A 19,669-nucleotide genomic window follows, 5' to 3' on the forward strand; every position below is an offset into this window, starting at 1 on the left:
TATTCTTCTGTGCCCACACATGACCGACCATCTCATAAGAGAACACAGAACAGTCTGGGCACAGATCAGGGTGGATGTGGATATTTGGGGACACTCTTTAGCCCCCACGTGGACTGCACACACGTGTACATTGGCGTTAGGCCAGCAGGTCTGGCCACTGTCCCCCTCCCATGATGCACACCGGGACAGGGTGGCCAGTCACCTGCTGGGCTGACCCCATCCCAAGGCTGAGGCCCTGGGAACCTCCATCCGGGCTCTGAGGTGCTGCTGACTCTGTGCATTTCAGATAAGCAGGAAGTTCCTGAAAGGAAAACCACAAGCTTTATTTTTATTTAATTCCAGGCCATTCTGTGGTTTTTGGAGATGGTCTTTAAAGATTTGTTTTTGATTTTTATCTCAAAGAGAATGCAGAAAAGCCCACGGGTCGGGCTCCAGAGAAAATACACACAGAGAAGACAAGCAGCGAGCTTGCACCAGGCAGCTGTGCGGAGCAGGCAGGATGGGCCTGGGGGGCACACTCTGGAGGAGGAGCTGCGGCTCCACCAGCAGGCGCTGCTGCCTGGAGCCCCAGCCTGGGCCACGCGGGGTGAGTCCCCGCAGGCAGAGGGGCCGAGTGGGCCGTCTGGTTTAGGGGAGGTCTGCTTTCATTGTCACCAGCCCGGAAAGCACACCAGGTTCCTTGTCCCGCCACCCCCCCCCCCCGCACCCCGCCCCGGCCATAGTGAGGGTGACAGTGCCTCAGGGGTCCCATTCGATGCCGCAGGGGACCAGCTAGAGGATGGAGAAATGGCTTCCTAGAAAACACTGTGAGGGGTGCCCATTTGGGGTAGGTCAGATGGCTGGGGAGAGAGGAAGGGCCTTCTCCCTGAGAGCTGACCCTGGCCCTGGCCTGGAGCTGTGGCTCTGGCTGCACCCCTGGGAGGGAGGAACTTGCTCCGAAGGCAGACCTCCCGCGCCTGCCCTCTGAGAGCAGAGGTCTTGCCTGGAGCAAAAAGTCCTTGAGGTCTTTCCTCTGGGTCCTGCCCCCTGGGTTCTGGGATGGTCTCTGTGCTGAGGGAGGGTCACCAAGTTCTTAGGGAAAAACCAAAGCAAATTCAACATAAAAGCTAATCTGTGCTGTAGGGTCTTTTGGGAAGGGAAGATGCTATGACAAGTCAGCACACCCCAAGCCCACCTGGGTGGACCCTGTGTCAGTCTTGATGCATGGTGGGCCTGGAGGACAGGCCAGCATGTGAACATCTCCGTCCCCTCTGTCTGGACTTGGTGACCTTCAGCTTTTGAAGAGCGGGGACCATGGCCTCGTGGGGACCTCAGTTTGGGTCTGTCTGATGTTGCTTCAGGACAGGGGGTTCACGCGTTTGCACCTATGCAGGATTGGGAGGGCGTGATTTCCATGTGGCTTGTTTCTGGCAGCGTTCACTGTGATGGTCCATCAGCACCCTGTCCGCCATGCCTCTTTCCCCCGCCGTAACCTTAGAACTCCAAAGCTCTTGCTCCTCGTCGGACTCTCCATTCATTCATTCATTCGATGTCCTATTTCATGCTCCTGCCCCAGAGTCTGGGCCTTGGCCGGTGGGAGCCCCTCTTTGTGGGTCTATCCTTACTCTCTGGACTGAAGGTGTTCAGGCTCTGCTGTCCCCGCCCAGCCCTGGACATGGCCACTCTGCAGAGCCTGGTGCCTTTCAGTGAGAGGTAGGATTTGGAAAGTACTCTAGGTGCTCTTGGACGGAGCTAAGGAACACGTGAACGTGCACACACACGTTTGTGCACTTTGGTCTGTAGACACTTGGATTGAAAGTGAGTTCACACCCATATGCCTCCCGATTCCACCCAACTCCACAGCCTCCCTCGAATTTCTGCCTCTGCGTGTGAGAGACTCGCTACCTCAACAGCGGAACCCCCGTCCTGCTGCTCAGAGCACTCGTCTCTGTTCTCGGTCCTCCGCGCGTAACCGCTCCCAGCCCTGTGGCCGTGGACGCCTGCTCTGTGGCTCCTGTCCCTGGTGAGGATGCCTGCCTTGTTCCATCCCATCTAGAAAGGGCAAAGCGGGTCTAGGAGTAAGTGAATAAGGAGGCAGAAGGGCTTCTCAAAGCTGGGGTGTGCGTGTGCACATGTGTGTATGTGTGTGAGCATGTCGGCACAGCTAGGACACTAATGTGTGGAACCAGGGTGAGGCGTGTTGGCCGCGGCATCTGCTCCTGCATCTGGCATCTGCATGTGAAGCGGGGCCCTGCCTGGCTCCTCCGGTGAGTGGACGCCCCCAGTGACACCCGGGGCTGACAAAGTCCTCTCTTGGTGGACACAACTCTGCTTAGCAGTGCTGGTCACCTGGGGTCGCCCTGCAAACGTCGGTGCGGCTCAGTTCCTACCTGTGCCGGACACTGCAGTCACTAGACTTTCTGCTGGGCTGTTTGTCGCCGTCCCCCCCACTCTCTGGTCTGGACCTCACCCCCTCGGGCGGCGCACAGACGCGGCACAGTGTGTGCAGACCCCCTGTCTGCCGTGTCCTTGCTTCCTGTCTGCCTCCCGTCCCCTCTCTCCCCTCACAGCTCCTTTAGGGCCCTGCTTTGCCCATTATTTCTTTTCCTTTTGGGGGCCCCCTACGCATCCCAATTAGCATTTGAAAGAGCCCACGTTTGCACTTGACAAGCCGGAGGTGGTTTCTGGCTACAGCCGTGGGGCCAAGTCTACATCCTGTGACAGGGACGGACCAGGGAGGGGGTGTCCTTGCTCCTGGCCCGGAGCTTGCAGGCTGGCTGATGGGCTGATGTTGGCACCTTGGGCTCAGGCCTGTTTGCTTTCAGAGTCTGTGTTACTTTTCCCAGGGCTGCCTAACACACAGGCTTGGGGCTTCAAACCACAGAAGTGCGTCCCCTAACTGCCTGGAGGCCAGAAGTCAGATCAGGCCGCTCCCTCTGAGGCTCCAGGGGAGGCTTCTCCTGCCTCTTCCAGCTTCTAGTGCTGCCTGCAACCCTTGGCGTCCAGGCCTGTGGACGCATCCCCCATCGGTCTCCGTCTTCATACGGCTGTCTTGCCTCCTCCTCCTAGAAGGCCACCAGTCTTAGCGGATTAGGGCCGCCCTGCTCCAGTAAGACCTCATCTTAACTAACTACATCTGCAAAGACCCTGTTTCCAGACAAGGTCTCATACTGAGATGTTGTGGGTCAGGATGTCAACATCTATTTTTGGGGACACAATTCAGCCCATAGCAGGGTTCCGGCTGTACCATCTTGTATTTGACAGTATCAAAATTATTTAAGTTTTAAAATATTTAATTTTTAGGGATATGTACTGAAACATGAATTTTTTCCCCACCCCAGTGCTCCGAGTTCCCCCCTGACAGATGGCCACCCCGCGTTTCTCGGTGTCCTGGGGACATTCTGTGTGCACAGAGCCCTCCACACACACACACCCTTCTGCACCTTCTGTGGTCTTTGTGTGGGGGGTTGTCTCCATCTGCCTGGCCCTTCTTTGGTGGATGTAAGGAGCCGCCATGTGGTTGCCGTGTGGACGCACATAATTTAGTGATGTTAGAAGGTAGTAGAAAGTCTGTACATAACAGAGAAGCTCTTCGTAGAAGCTGTGCTCACAGGCACAAGTGTGACCCAAGTTCCTGCAAGGAAGTGCCAGGTCATAGAGCGTGGCATTTATAATTCAGTTCTTTAACTTTTTATTGTGAAATGATCTCACATTTAGAGAAAAGTTGCAAAAATAGGTCAGTGAATCCTGTATGCCTTTCTCCCAGATCACCCAAAAGTCAATGTTTCCTGTGTTTGTCTTCAGAGATTAAGTTGCATAATGGTGCCCCCCTCAACCCTAAATATTCCAGGGGTGTGTTTCCTAAACATGGGGCGTTCATTCTCCTACGACCGAAGCATAAGTCAAAATCGGGATGTTAACCTCGATACAATACTAGGTGTTCTCTAATCTGCAATTTGTACTCACATTTCTTTAATTGTCCCAGTAATGACTTTTGCACACTTGTTAGGTTAATTCCAAAGTGTTTCATCTTCTTGGTGTCTGATGTTGATGGGGGTTTCTGTACTGGTTATTTTGTGTGGACATGAAGCTCTGGATTTGTGTGTGATAATTTCATGCCTTTGTGAACTCGCTTATTGTTTGAGTCCGTTTTCCCCATTGATTCTCTATGGCCAGACCTGCTGTCCAATGTGATAGTCACTTGTAGCTGTTGAATACTGATGCAAAAGCACTAACCAAAACATTGGCCATCAGAATACAACCCTATATAAGGAAAATAAAACACCCCAACCAAGGGGGATTTATCCCAAGACTCCGAAGTTGCATCACTATCAGAAATTCTATACATAAAATTCACTATATTGACAGATTTCAGGAGAAAAATCATGATTCTCTCCATAGGTGCAAAAAAAGCCCTGACAAAATTTAATGCCCATTGCTGATAAAAATATATGTGCAGGGACTTCCCTGGTGGTACAGTGGTTAAGAATCTGCCTGCCAATGCAGGGGACACGGGTTTGAGCCCTGGTCTGGGAAGATCCCACATGCTGTGGAGCAACTAAGGCCGTGCGCCACAACTACTGAGCCTGCGCTCTAGAGCCAGTGAGCCACAACTACTGAGCCCACATGCCACAACTACTGAAGCCCATGCACCTGGAGCCCATGCTCCGCAACAAGAGAAACCACTGCAGTGAGAAGCCTGCACACCACAATGAAGAGTAACCCCCACTCGCTGCAACTAGAGGAAGCCCGCGAACAGCAACGAAGACCCAATGCAACCAAGATAAATAAATAAGTTAAAAAAAAATATGTGTGCACATAAAATAAAATGAAATGAAACCAAATACTCAGTTCCTCAGTCACAGGAGCCCTATTTCAAAGCTCAATAGCTGCATGTGGCTGGTGGTCCTGTTTTGGACATGGAGGATGTGGAACATTCCATCATCACAAAAAGTTTAATTGCACAGCATTGCTCTAGGGTTTTCCAGGTAGACGATCATAGCCTCTGCAAATAGAGAAAGTTTCATTTCTTTTCCAGTTCTTATGATCCTCACTGATTTTTCTTGTCTGATTGCAGTGGCTAATGCCTCTGTACAGTGTTGACAGTAGCATCTCTTGTTCAGGGGGGTGATGGGTTTAGGAAATGGTATATATATTTTGTTACGTGAAGAAAGTATCTATCTATCAATATCTATTTTCCTTACTGTTTATATTTTTATCAGGAACGGGCATTAAATTTTGTCAGGGCTTTTTTTGCACCTATGGAGAGAATCATGATTTTTCTCCTGAAATCTGTCAATATAGTGAATTTTATGTCTGGAATGTCTGATAGTGAAGCAACTTTGGAGTCTTGGGATAAATCCCCCTTGGCTGTGGTGTCTTATTTTCCTCGTATGGGGTTGTATTCTGATGGGCAATGTTTTAGTTAGTGCTTTTGCATCAATATTCATAAGTGATATTGGTTTGTAAATGTCTTCTTTCATACTGTCTTTATTATAGTTAGGTTACCAATGTTCTTCTTGCTTTAGAAAAAGAATATAAAAGTTTCCCCCTCATCTTCAATGCTGTGGGATAATTTGTAAAGCTTTAAGACCATCTGGTCCCTTGCTCTGTGGTGACCTAAATGGGAAGGAAATCCAAAAAAGAGGGGATATATGTATATGTATAGCTGATTCACTTTGCTGTACAGCAGAAACTAACACAACATTGTAAAGCAACTGTACTCCAAAAAAAAAAAAAGACCATCTGGTCCTTAAAGATTTGGTAGAATTTATCTGTGAAATTACCTGTGCCTATTGCTTTTTTGGGGGGACAGGGGGGCTGAGTGTTTCCTGGTAACTTTATTTCTTCCATGGAAATAGGTCTAAGTTTTCCATCTCTAACAGGGCCAGTTTTAAAAAAATTAATTAATTAATTAATTTTAATTTTAATTTTTATTTTTGGCTGTGTTGGGTCTTCATTGCTGTGCGCAGGCTTTCTCTAGTTGCGGTGAGCGGGGGCTACTCTTCGTTGCGGTGTGTGGGCTTCTCATTGCAGTGGCTTCTCTTGCTATGGAGCATGAGCTCTAGGCACGTGGGCTTCAGTAGTTGTGGCACGTGGGCTCAGTAGTTGTGGCTCACGGGCTCTAGAGCGCAGGCTCAGTAGTTGTGGTGCACAGGCTTAGTTGCTCCACGGCAGGTGGGATCTTCCCGGACCAGGGCTCGAACCCGTGTCCCCTGCATTGGCAGGTAGATTCTTAACCACTGTGCCACCAGGGAAGTCCTCCTCTTATTATTTCTTATTTTTTTTTTGGTTTTCTTCTCTTTTCTCAATTAAGTTAACTAATGGATGACCTATTCTGTTAATTTAAAAATTAGGATTTTGGTTTACTAATCATAATTATGTTTTTTCTGTTTTTTACCCTGTAATACCTCTTCTCATTTTTATTATTTCCTCTCTTATGCTCTCTATTGATTTACTTAGTTCTTTTTCTAAGCTTTTTTTGGGTTGGGAATTTAACTTGTTTTCATCTTTTTAAATAAAAATGTTTAATATTGTGAATTGCTCTATGATTAGTGCTTTAAATGTATTTCATAGATTCTGATGTGTAGTGTTTTCACGTCATTTTTTTTTTAGAAATTCTATACTTTTGGTTGTATTTCCCCACTCATCCAAGAGTTAATAGTTTTAAAAAAAATTTTCTACATGAAAGTCTTTTTCTGTCTGCTTTTTGACACTGTTAACAACTTGTGGTCTTATTGCATTATGATCAGTTCTATAACATTTCTACTTCATGGAACTCGCTGATGCTTCCTTTGTGACTGAATTAGATTTCTGTGGCTGTGTAACAGATTTCCACAGTTCTGCGGCTTGAGCCACACCGGTTTACCAACATCTCTCAGCTCCGTGGGTGTGAGGCCCCGCCCAGCTAGCCCCACGGGGCAGTACAGGTGGAGGCTGCAGTCTTTGTGTGTGGGCGTCTCAACCAGGCTCAGGTGGGCAGCGTGAAGCCCTTGGCGAGCGTAATCACAGGAGTCCCAGCACCTTTTTCACATCCTGTGGCAGGCCCCACCCGCATTGAGGGCCCTGGTCACAGTAGGGTCTCGGCCCCACTTGGGCCTGGGCTGTGGTCAGTGGGGCTCGTCCTCTCTCTGCTGGGACCCCCACCCTGCGCCCCCTCCCCACCTGCGTGCGCCCTGAGCAGAAAGGTGAGAGGTTCGGAGGCGGAGGCCTGAGTATGATTGTTCGCAGGTGGTGGGCTTGCTTCCCTGCTGGTTGTGCACGAGGTCTCCGGCGCCCGTTCAGAGATGAGGGAAGAGAAGTCGCGTGAGCTGGTGGGTACGTTCAAGGGACGGGGTCCGGTTGATTCGCTCTGCGCTGATCGGTTGTCGGGCTGGTCCCCCGGGGAGGGCAGCGTATGTGGGGCCATGGAGAGGTGGGGGCTGGTGAGTGGATGAGGGAGGGGCTCAGGCTCGGCAGGTGGAGCTGAGGTGGGGGACGTGCTTTGGGTGGGGTGGCGGCAACGGCGGGGGCGGGGGCTATGGGGGGAAGGAGTGGGGGTGGGGGGCGGGGGCAGGGAAGCAGGTTGAGGGTCAGGTGTAGGACGTGACGTGCGGGGGTCGCCGGCAGCTGGATGTGCCCGGGTAGGGGGCCTGGATGTGTCTGGGGTCTCCTCGGTCGTTTGCGTGGTGTCAGGCTGGGGGCAGGTGCAGACTCCGAGCAGGCCCGGTCACCTGCAGGGGCCGAATCCTGACCGCGGGACCGCCAGGGGATTCCCCGCCTTCCTGTTTGGAGGCGTCTGCACAGGACAGAGACCTGGAGACAAGGGTCCCCGTTGCCATGAGCAGCACGCCGGCCCCGCTGCCACATCTGTCAGGAACGGCGTTATCAGGAGAGATGTTTGAATCACATTTGGTCGGGAAACAGCCAGGAAGGAGGTGGGTTCCTTCTCTCCTGTGTGAGCAAGACCAGGAGACTCACATCTGTGTGCTTTTCGTTATTTGTTATTTTTCCCTTTGCCTTTTCTCACTGTCAGAAGCTAAGACCTGTAAGAAATAGATTAGGTTAGTGGTTTAAAAACCTCCCTGGAGGAACGCCCAGGCCGCTTCACTGCGATTCTACCAAATGTTTACACTACATTGGGCCGTGAGCTGGGAGGCCGGTGTCCCTCCGCCCAGCTCTGTCCTTGAGCGCTGCCCGCGGGCGCTGTACGTCAGTCCAAGTGAGGCCAGGGTCTGAAGCCACAGGCCCGTCAAGGCCCTTCTTGGAGGGGCTGGCTCCGGGGGATGCCCTGCGGCCGATACACAGGCCTTGTCAAGCTCTCACCTCAGGAGGACGAAAATCCCCATGAAGTTATTGAAATGTTGGAATGATGCGGGGGGAGGCTGCCTGGCCTAGACGCTGTCAGCTGTGAACCTGCAAGTTCGAGGGGCCTCAGGGCCTAGCGCCAGCCTCTTACCTCCAGCTGTCGCCTATGACAGTCTCTAGGGGTCCTGCTGACGTGTTGACGCCCCTTCAGGGTCCCCCACCTGAGAGCCGCTGGGAGGGCACACCCGGGCTGAGCCTGGACCTGGGGGCGACCACACCAGGGGTGCAGCCCCTTCAGACCCAGCCTCTGAGGACCCCAGGGGGCGGGGGCGTCTGCAGGCCCACCCTGGGCCTGACCATGGTTCAGCACTAGACCCTGGGACACAGGGGCGGCTCCTGGGCCGGGGCCCCTGCCCTGGGGGAGGTGGCCTTTGTGTGATGCTCTGTCTGGGACACGGAGCTTGTCTGCCAGCTTCTCCCATCTGACAGTGGTGGCCGTCCTGCCTTTTCTGGACTGTCTGCCCCCTCCCCGCCCTTGCCCAGCTCCTCAGAACAGAGGGGTCGGTTCCCAGCCAGACCGCTGTATGGCTTTCTCCACTGAGGGGGGGCACAGGGGAGAGGGGTGGCTGTGGGTGTGTAAATGCCCTTTGTCAGTTTCAGGAAGTTCTTGTTCCGATTTGCTGAGAGGTGGTGGTTGTTGTTTATCATGAATAGATATTGAATTTTGTCTAATGTTTTTTCTTCATCTGTTGATATGATTATATGGTTTTTCTTATTTGGTCTTTTGATTTTCAAATTTTGAAGCTGAGCCCACTTGGTTGCTGGCTCATTTTCTATTTTGTGAGGGATGCTGGTCTGTGGTTTTCTTGTTTGTCCTTTCTGGCTTTGGTTTGGGTAATGCTGACCTCGGAAGTGTTCCCTCCTTTTCTACTTTCTGGAAGAGATCGGGTAGAATTGGTGTTACTTTTTCTTTAAATGTTTGGTAGAATTCATCAGTAAAACCACCTGGGCCTGGACATTTCTCTTCCATAGTTTTAACTGCAAATTCAACGTCTTTGACAATTATAGTACTATTCAGTATCTATTACATTTTGGGTGAGTTTGGTTGTTTGTGATTTTGGGGGAATTGGTCCATTTCATCTAAGTTATCAAAGAAGGGGTGTTTCTGCTTCTGGCTTGGGTGTGTCCATTGAAGCCGAGGCCAAGGGTGTGCCCCCAGGGCTGACCAGAGAAGTCGGAAGAAGCCTGGGGAGGGGGCCGCCCCCGTCACACCCACACTAGAGCGGGATGGTGGGTGTGCTAGTGTCCTGGGGCTGCCAGATCAAATCACCACAACCTGGGTGGTGAAAACAGCAGACCCTCATCCTCTCACAGTCTGGAGGCCAGAAGTCAGACCAAGATAGAGGCTCCAGGGGAGGATCCTTCCAGCCTCTTCCAGCTTCTGGGGGCTCCCATCTCCATCTTCACGTGACTTCTTCTCAGTCTGTGTCTGTCCTCTTCTGTCTCCTGTAAGGACACTATCATTGGATTTGGGGCCTATCCTGGTAAGGCAGGATGATGGGGCTCTGGCAGCGGCCTCCCCTGCTGCCCGGCCCTGTGGGCTGCTCTCTGGTGTGGCCCCAGGTGTGGGGTGTGCCCGGCTCCTGTCGGTGCAGGGGTGCCTTCCCTTCCTGGCCCCAGCTTGGACCCACTGGTCCTGAGAAGGCTGCGAGAGACTCACCGGTTTCAGCTCAGAGGCTGGGGCTGCGGGATCATCGGGGTGGGCAAGTCTTTCCACAAAGCCCCTCGGCTTCTGTCCCTGAGCTGTGAGGTGTGTGTGGGTTCCCACCTTGCAGGCTGGTAAGGATGGCTCAGCACTGGCCCTGGGCGCCTGTCCGGGAAGGGATGGGCTGCTGTACCCTGTGCTGCTCGCAGGGACCTGGGCTCAGCGCCCCCGCCTTGTTTAGGGACCTGTGGGCACCCTGGCCAAGGGTGGATGATGCCAGCACCCCCCCGCTGTGAGCTGCCTCTGGCCCTTGCCAGCTGCGCGGCACAGATAGGAGTTCCGGCCAGTGTGCGCTCTGCTTCCTGGGTCTGAGTGGGGTTCGGCTGCCTGTGCAGCTGTGGTGCCTGAGCCCCAACAGTGGCGGGCCAGCTGTCCCCCTGGCCTCTGGTAGGGCGTTGTCCCTCTCACCCTGTGAAGAGGCGGCTGTGTGCCGGGTTTTCCTGGCTCTGCCACCTCCCTGCTAACCTGACCCGGGGAAGACAGATGCCTCTGCGTCCAGGGATCCTGGCGTCTTCCTTTTTGAGGCAGAGGAGGTGCCTGTGGTCTCAGGTGTCGTCCCCTCCTCTCCGGGCAGCTGTCCCTCTGACCCTTAGGGCACGGCCTGGCTGGCAGCCCCTCCAGGGCATCCTCTGCCAGCCCTGGGACGGGAGGAGGAGTAATTAGGTGTTGAGTCTTGGTGGGGTCAGCGGGCAGAGCCGCGTCAGGGCCTCCAGCTTCTGCCTCCACCTGGAAGCCCCCGCTGGGCTTTGCAGCCATTCCTGCCCCAGCACTCAGGGATGATAGAGGGGAACCCCCTTGATAACTGTGTCCCACCAGCCAAGACCCTGTGACACAAGCGAACGTGGAAGGAGCTGGTTGGCTGTGTGCACTGGGGGCTTGTACCCTGGCTCATTGCTGCCACAGCTGCCCTGGGTGAGTCAGCCAGTGCAGCCCCAGACTGGGCTGGGGGCTCCGGCAGGACCCGCCACAGCTCTGGGCAGGGGGCCGGGGGTCCTGCAGCCAGACGGTGTCCTCCTGATGCCATCTTGGCTCCTCAGAGCGGCCGTGCTGCTGGGTGTCCTCGGGAGGGGGTGGGGACAGGCAAGCGAGACCGCGCGTGTGGGCACCGGACAGCCAAGATGCCCCCACCCCCGGGATGCTGGACCTTCCTTTGGAAGAGGCATCTGAACCCGTGTGTTCTGTGCTCACCAGGAGCTTATTTCCACTTGCTTGGAGGTCAGTCCAGGCAGGCCTGGTGTGGCCGCCTCCGCTGTGGCCCACAGGGTGGAGGGTCAGGTCTGGCGGTCACTCCTATTTCCAAAATATCTAGCTAGTCACACAATTTACGTAACTGTGATATTAGTATGAAATGTCATATACATAACTGTGTACTTAAGATGCACCCCTGTGCCTGTGTGCCTGCACGTGTACATATGTGGTCCTGCCTGTGTGCACACGTGTATGCGGGGGCTCCACCAGCACCTGAGGTAGGCCTTGCTGACTCTGCTGGCCCCTCCTTCTCTCTTAGGGTGGGAGTCTCTCTTCCCCAGAAAAGTCTATGGAATAGGATGCCGCCCACAGCCCTGATCTGCGATTCCAAACCCCAAACGTCTCTTAGATGTTTGGCAAGAACCTGCGGTCGGTCCGCCTGCCGTGTCTCTGTCTGGTTCTCCCGGTCCCTGTGGAAACCCGGAGTGTTGATGTTGATGCCTGGACTGTTCAGGCCCTGTGGCCGCACCTGATTCCCTCTGAACCCCCAAGCTGGCCCTGAGGGTCACAGATGAGGGACCAGGTGACCCGTGTCCTCGGCTCCTCATGGGGTTGGCCCATCCAGCACCCCAGGGGAGGGTGACAGACAAGGTTGGCACTCTTAGGGAAGGGCAGAGCGTTGGGGTGGGTCCCCTCCCAGGTGGGGCTCTTCCCCTTCAGAGCAGAAGGAAGCCTCTTGGTCTGTTTCCCCCTGGCCTGTCCTTATGGTCCTTCCTCCCAGCAAGGGGCCTGTGGTTCCATGGTGCCTGTTATGTCAGTTCCCAGTGTATTCCTGCCTGGAGCGGCTAGCGATGGAAAGTGGGTGCCACCCCCAGTGCGTGCCCTCTGCGTCGGGCAGTAGGAGCTCAAAGAGCCCGGCCCTGGGCTGTGGGCCTGCTGGTACCTCCCGGCATGGCCACCTGGGGACCTGCCACACCATCCAGGGAGGAATTTGGCCCCTGTCCTCCCCAGGTGTCGCCCGTGAATGCCCAGTGTCCCGCTCCCCTAGGGACTCATACCAAAATTTGCCTGTATCCAGGGCAGTGTGCCCCCTGGGCAGGGGCGAGGGGTCCCAGTGGCTCCCGGCTGGGTGCGAAGGGCTCAGAGGGGCAGGTGGGGTCAAGGGCACAGATGCGTGGGGGGTCCTGCATGAGCTGATGGGGTGGAGCCAGTCCCCAGAGCAGAACCGTCCATCTCGCTGCCCTGCATCCCTGACCCTCTCGGGTGGGGCTGCTGCCTCGGGAGGTGCTTGCCCACCTGCCCCCAGGTCATCGAGGAGGGTGGCTGTGGGGGCCACCCTGGGCTCCATGCTCTGCACGGCCAGATCTGGGCATGCGAGGCTCTCCTGGGTCCAGAGGCGCTGCCTCCTCCTCCGGTGTGTGGGTCTCTGGGGGTCCTCGCAGCACAGGGCCATAACCTGGGGGGTTTAGGAAGAAAGGAATGTCCCATCTCCCGGTCTGAGGCCAGAAGTCCGAGGCTCCAGGGGAGGATCCTTCCCGCCTCGTCCTGCTTCTGGGGGCTCTGGCATCCCTGGGTTGTGGCCGCGTCACTGTCTCTGCCTCTGTGGTCACATGGCCTCCCCTGTGTCTGTGTCTCCTCCTGGTGTGAGGACACTGGACATTGGTTTAGTCCCAGCCTAACCCAGCATCACCTCCTCTTAACTGATCACATCTGTAAAGACCCTATTTCTAAGGTCATGTTCTGCGGTTCTGGGTGGATGTGAATTTTGGGGACACTATTCAACCCACCACCGCTGACCTGCAGGCCCTCACTGGTGGAAGTGACGCCCTTGTGTGGGGACTGAGGAGTATGGAACACCAGGCCCAGGGACACCTGTTCCGAGACTCCCAGTGAGGGACGCGTTGGGGTGGGCCAGGGAAGGCCTCTGGGGCGGACCTGTGTGCCGAGACCCTGGGGCAGTGGGCAGCCAGGGGCATTGGTCAGCAAGGGGTGGGCTTATGGCACTGGGTCGACAAGAACAGCCGGCGGGTGAGGGGAGGATGGGATCCACTTGGGCTGAGCCATCGTCTGGGGGGCGTTGGCTGGGCCTGGTCCCCCCAGGACAGTGCATGAGCTCTGAATGTGCCATCCACTTCCACTGGACACGACAGTGAAAGGGCTCGATGGCCGCAGCACCCAGTGGGGATGGTCAGACGGGATGGAGGGACAGCCCAGCCGGCGGCTTGCTCGGCGCCAGCCCTGCAGCTGCACGACGGCCACAATGGACTGAGGGGCATTGATGGGGACACAGTTGGCCCCTGATAACTCGCTCGCTAATGGTGCTTCGTATTTTTTTCGTCTAGAAGAATTGTGTGAGTGTGAAGACCAGCGGGGAGATGGAGGCCACTTGATGAAGAGCCTTGAGCCCACCCCTTAAAGGAACAAGGCACGTTTCTCCCTAGGCTCTGACAGCTGGCTCCTTCAGCTTCAGCCCCGGTTATTGAGATGCAAATGTGTGCCCGCGGGGAGCGCAGCTGCTGGCTGGCGCTGAGGCCCTCGCCCCAGGTGCAGCCCTACCGAGCCAGCGCCAGCGGGGGCAGTGACGCAGATGACCCTCCCAGGACAAATGGAACCGTGGACCCCGTGCAGGAGGAAAGGCAGGTAAGAGGCGTCGTCTGGTTCTGCCGGCTTTACGTCACCGCTTTCCTGACTTTCAGCCCCAGAGCAAGGTGTCCTTGAAGGTAGACGTGGGCCAACCGGGCGCCGCCAGCTCTTATCTCGGGAGGCTTTGTGAACTTGCTCTTGTCCCTCAGGGTTCAAGCGTTGACTTTAGAAAAGAACCAAACCGCCCTGGGCGGGAGGGAGGACTGTCTGGGGCTTTTGAGTCTCACCCAGCAGGTTTACAAACTCAGGGAACAGAAAGCCCTTCCACGATGGGCAGCCAGCAAAGGGAAAGTGTGTTAGTCACAGCGCAAGACAAGATGCGCAGGAACTCCACCCGGAGTCAAGTGGGCACAGCACCTTCTTACGCGTATCTATGAAAAGACAAACACCCAGCTCTGGGCTCATATAATAAATACAGTGTAAAGGGTCTGACACTCAACGATGAAAACAGATTTTTCTGTCAAAAACGTTTTAATTGTGGATTGGAACACATACAGAAGTCCACAAAGTGTGAGCTCAGAAAATGTTCAGAGATTGAATGTCGGTGTCCCCCAATGTGACCACAACCCTCCACTTAGCACCGCTTGCCTGTGAGCGTCGTATTGTAAGTGAAGTCACGAGGCATGTATCCAAGTGCAGTAAAGTGTCCCGTCCTGTGAGTGCACGACCCCCGTCCACCTCTTCACTCCTGATGGGTGTTTGGTCTTTAGTGAACAGTGCTGCTGTGACCTGTAGTGCACGCTTCTGTTGTGGACGCCCCAGGCATGGCGCAGCTGGGTCCTGGGTGTGTACAGCGTCAACTTTTAATACATATCGCCAATCTATGCTTTTACCAGCATTTCCACTGCTCTGTGCCTTCATCAACACTTGGCATTGAAAGTCTTATTTTAGCCTGCCGTAATGATATTTCAGGGTTTCTTTGTTTTCTTTTCAAGACCAACTTGACTGAGGGACAAGTGGTATTGTGCCGGAGCTGGCTTGTACCGCCACACGAGACTGACCATGCACACCCCTTCCCAGCTCTGTGCTGAGAGTGTTTAGATCATGGAAATTAAAAAATACTACAAATCAGGGCTTTATGCAGAGAGTCAGTCGTAATTTACATGAAACAAAATGCACCTATTTTAAGTGTACAGCTTGATGGTTTTTGACAAATGTGTACACTGAGGTACCTACCACACAATTAAGATATAGAACATTTCCAGCCCCCGCAGATATTCCCTTGTTCCACTTCCCAGGGACAGAGAACAGGTCAATGGTTAGCCGGGGCAGAGTTGGGGAGGGATTGACTGGGACTTTTTTCCTCCCTAGAGTTCTATATAAATGGAATCATATGGTGTATATTCTTTTGTTTCTGGATTCGTTAGCTCAGCATGTTTTTGAGGTTCAAATGTGTAGCAATAATTTGGTCTGTTTATTGCTAAGAATTATTTGCATGTTTACATGCAAATATTTGCATGTTTACATGCATGTTTACAACACAATGGGTTCATCCACTCGCCTACTGATGGACCCCTGGGCTGCTCCCAGCTCTTTGGTTATTATGAATAAGTCTGCTAAGAACAGTGCTTAAAGGTCTCTGTGTTTTCATACCTAGGAGAGGAATGGCTGGGTCATATGGTAGTACATGTTTAATGTTTTCAAAATGCCAAACTGTCTTTCATGTGATTGTACCTTTTTATAGTCTTTCTTTCTTTGGTTGCGCTAGCTCCTTAGTTGCGGGACGTGGGCTCCTTAGTTGCAGCTCGCTGGCTCCTTAGTTGCGGCATGTGAACTCTTAGTTGCGGCATGCATGTGGGATCTAGCTCCCTGACCAGGGATTGAACCCGGCCCCCCTGCATTGGGAGCACGGAGTCTTATCCACTGAGCCACCAGGGAAGTCCCATACCTTTTTGTATTCTGATCAGTAGTGTGCGTTTCCTCCTCCTCTATTTTCTGAAAGTTTGATAGAATGACATCATTTCTTCATTAAATGTTGATAGAACTTACCAATCAGGCCATCTCGGTCTGAAGTTTTCTTTGTGAGATTTTAAATTATGAATTCAATTTCTTTAATTGTGATAGGGCTGTTTGGGTTTTCTCTTTCTTTGTGAGTCACTTTTAGTAATGTGTCTATTTCATGGAATTCTTTTCACTTCAACTAGGATGTCAAGTCTATTAGAATAATGTTCACAATATTCTCTTATTGTCCTTTCAGTGTCTATAGGATCTGTAGTGATGTCCCCTTTTTCCTTCTTGATGTTGTAATTTGTGTTCTGTCTTCTTTTTGCTTGATCATTGTAGCTAGAAGTTTATCCCTTTTACTGATATTTTCAAAGAACCAAATTGGGTTTCATTGATTTTGTTGTCTAATGTTTTGGCCCTGAAAGGGTTCTAGTTTAATGGAAAGGCCTTTGTTGGGAGTCCCCATGTCATCAGGACAAGGTGCCTCTTCCCTGCAGCCTGCGGTGCACTGTTCTGGCTTTCAGCTTCTCTTCTTGCACTACATTATATATTTTTTGTGAGTTCAGAAACAAAATTTGATTATTTTTTTCCCCAGCATTTTTACATGGTTTCAGCCAAAGCGTTTTTGCAGTAGACTAGCTCACTGTGGTGAGATTTTTTAAAGGGACAACTTCTAGGTTAGAAAGAAGACAAGAGGTCATGAGAGAGATGGTGGGCCTCAACCTGGAAGCTAGCACAAGACAAGAAAGAGGGAATTCCTTGGTAGTCCAGTGGTTAGGACTCTGTGCTGTCACTGCTGAGGGCCCAGGTTCGATCCCTGGTCAGGGAACTAAAATCCTGCAAGCCATGTGGTGTGGCCGAATAAAAAACCCCCCCAAACCCCCCAAAAAACCAAAAAGGCAAAGAGCCTCGGGTGGGAAGAAGAGAAACAATACCATCCACTATTTGCACATAAACTACAGGCACAACTCGGAGATGCCATGGGTTTTGGTTCCAGAACATCGCAATAAAGCAAATCACATGATTTTTTGGTTTCCCAGAGCATATAAAAGTTACCTTTACACTATACTGTTGTCTATTAAGTGTGCAATAGCATTATGTCTAAAAGAGTAATGTACATACATACCTTAATTTAAAAATGCTAATCATCATCTGAGCCTTAGTGAGTTGTAGTCTTTTTCCTGGTGGAGAGTTTTGCCTTGATGTTGATATCTGCTAACTGATCAGGGTGGTGGTTACTGATGGTTGAGGTGGCTGTGACAATTTCTTAAAATAAGATAATGAAGTTCGCCACATTGATTGACTCTTCCTCTCATGAATGATTTCTCTGTAGCATGCAATGCTGTTTGATAGCATTGTATCCATAGTAGAACTTCTTTCAAAATTGGAGTCAATCCTCTCAAACCCTGCTGCTGCTTTATCAACTAAGTTCATGTAATATTTAAAATTCTTTGTTGCCATTTCAACAGTCTTCACAGCATCTTCACTGGAGTTGATTCCATCTCAAGAAACCACTTTATTGCTCATCCGTGAGAGGCAACTCCTCATTCATTAAAAGTTTTGTCATGAGATTGAAGCAACTCAGTTACATCTTCAGGCTCCACTTCTAATTCTAGTTCTCTTGCTATTTCTACCACATCTGCAATTACTTCCTCCACTGAAGTCTTGAACCCCTCAAAGTCATCCATGAGGGTTTGAGTCAACTTCTTCCAAACTCCTGTTAATGTTGATAATTTGACCTCTTCCCATGAATCATAAAAGTTCATAATGGCATCCAGGATGGTGAATCCTTTTCAGAAGATTTTCAGTTGACATTGCCCAGATCCATCAGAGGAATCACTATATATGGCAGCTATAGCCTTATGATATGCATTTCTTAAATAATAAGACTTCAAAATCAAAAATTACTCTTTGATCCATGGGCTACAGAATGGATGCTGTGCTAGCAGACAGGGAAATAACATTAATCTCATTGTACACCTCCACCAGAGCTCTTGGGTGACCACGTGCATTGTCAATGAGTAGTGATATTTTGAATCTTTTTTTTTCTGAGCAGTAGGTGTCAACAGTGGGCTTATAATATTCAGTAAGCCATGTTGTAAACAGATGTGTCATCCAGGTTTTGTGGTTCCATTTATTGAGCATTGGAGAGTAGATTTAACATAATTCTTAAGGACTCTAGGATTTTCAGAATGGTAAATAAGCATTGGCTTCAACTTAAAGTCACCAGCTGCATTAGCCCCTAACAAGAGTCAGCTTGTCCTTTGATGCTTTGAAGCCAGGCACTGACTTCTCTCTAGCTGTGAAAGTCCTAGATGGCTTCTTGTTCCAATAGAAGGCTGTCTCGTCTACATTGAATATCTGTTGTTTGGTGCAGCCACCTTCATTGATGATCTCAGCTAGATCTTCTGGATAACTTGCTGCAGCTTCTACATGAGCATTTGCTGCTTCACCTTGCACTTTTATTTTATGGAGACGGGTTCTTTCCTTCAGCCTCACGAACCAACCTCTGCCAGCTTCAGGCTTTTCTTCTGCAGCTTCCTTGTCTCTCTCAGCCTTCATAGAATTGAAGAGAGTTAGCCTTGTTCTGAATTAGACTTTGGTTTAAGGGAATGTTGTGGCTAGTTAGATCTTCAATCTAGACTAAAATTTTCTCCATATCAGCAATAAGGCTGTTCCACTTTATCATTCATGTGTTCACTGGAGTGGCACTTTTAATTTTCTTCAAGAACTTTTCCTTTGCATTCACAACTTGGCTGTTTGGTGCAAGAGGGCTAGCTTTTGGATTACCTTGACTTTTGACATGCCTTTCTCACTAAATTTAATCATCTTCAGCTTTTGATTTAAAGTGAGAGACATGCAACTCTTCCTTTCACTTGAACACTTAGAGGCCACTGTAGGGTTATTAATTGGCTTAATTTCAATCTTGCTGTGTCTCAGGGAACAGGGAGGCCTGAGGAGAGGGAGACAGATGGGGGGAACAGCTGGTTGGTAGAGCAGTCAGAACACACACATTTATCCATTCAGTTCATGATCTTACATGGGTACAGTTCATGGTGCCCAAAACAATTACAATAGTGACATCAAAGATCACTGATCACATAGCACCATCACAAATGCAATATCTCAAACATTTTCATTATTTTTAAGAGAATTACTAAAATGTGACACAGAGACCTGAAGTTAGAAAATGCTGTTGAAAAATGGCGCCCACAGACTCAATGCAGGGTTGCTTCAATTTGTAAAAAACACTGATCTCTGTGAAGTGCAATAAAATGAGGTCTGCCTGTATTAGAACTAACAAGAAACTTCAGCTTGTTGTGAGCAATGGGCCAGAGACAGTCAAGGCAGTTTTGAGAAGTTGGGGCTGAGACCGTGAGGTACCGGGATCGATGATAAAGCTGTAACAGGTGGACCATGCGGAACACCTAGACAGGTATGACCCCTAGAACAGTGAACCACACTGCCCAGAGGCAGGGTCAGCTGCTCTCCACCCGGTCAGGTCAGTCCTGGTGGATGAGGTGGTCGCACACCTGTGGGGAGAGGGGTCAGGACCCCCAGCTATGTCCCTGTGCTATGAGGCTGCTTCCCACTAGCTATCTATTTAACATTTGGTAGTATATATGTCCATGCCACTCTCTTTGTCCCAGCTTACCCTTCCCCCTCCCTGTGTCCTCAAGTCCATTCTCTAGTAGGTCTGTGTCTTTATTACCGTCCTGCCCCTAGGTTCTTCGTAACTTTTTTTTTTTTTTTTAGGATTCCATATATACGTGGTAGCATAAGGTATTTGTTTTTCTCTTTCTGACTTACTTCACTCTGTATGACAGACCCTAGGTCCATCCACCTCACTACAAAAGCTCAATT

At 51.3% G+C, this 19,669-nt stretch overlaps 1 non-coding gene across 1 annotated transcript; it reads left to right on the top strand.

The window, feature by feature from the left end:
- Positions 1 to 16,561: 16,561 nt before the first annotated feature.
- Positions 16,562 to 16,634, top strand: TRNAD-GUC (transfer RNA aspartic acid (anticodon GUC)). The gene has a single exon. It is a non-coding gene; the product is annotated as a tRNA-Asp (tRNA).
- The last annotated feature ends 3,035 nt before the right edge of the window (positions 16,635 to 19,669 follow it).

The sequence above is a fragment of the Eschrichtius robustus genome, chromosome 16, assembly GCF_028021215.1.
Source record: "Eschrichtius robustus isolate mEscRob2 chromosome 16, mEscRob2.pri, whole genome shotgun sequence".
NCBI lineage: Eukaryota > Metazoa > Chordata > Mammalia > Artiodactyla > Eschrichtiidae > Eschrichtius > Eschrichtius robustus.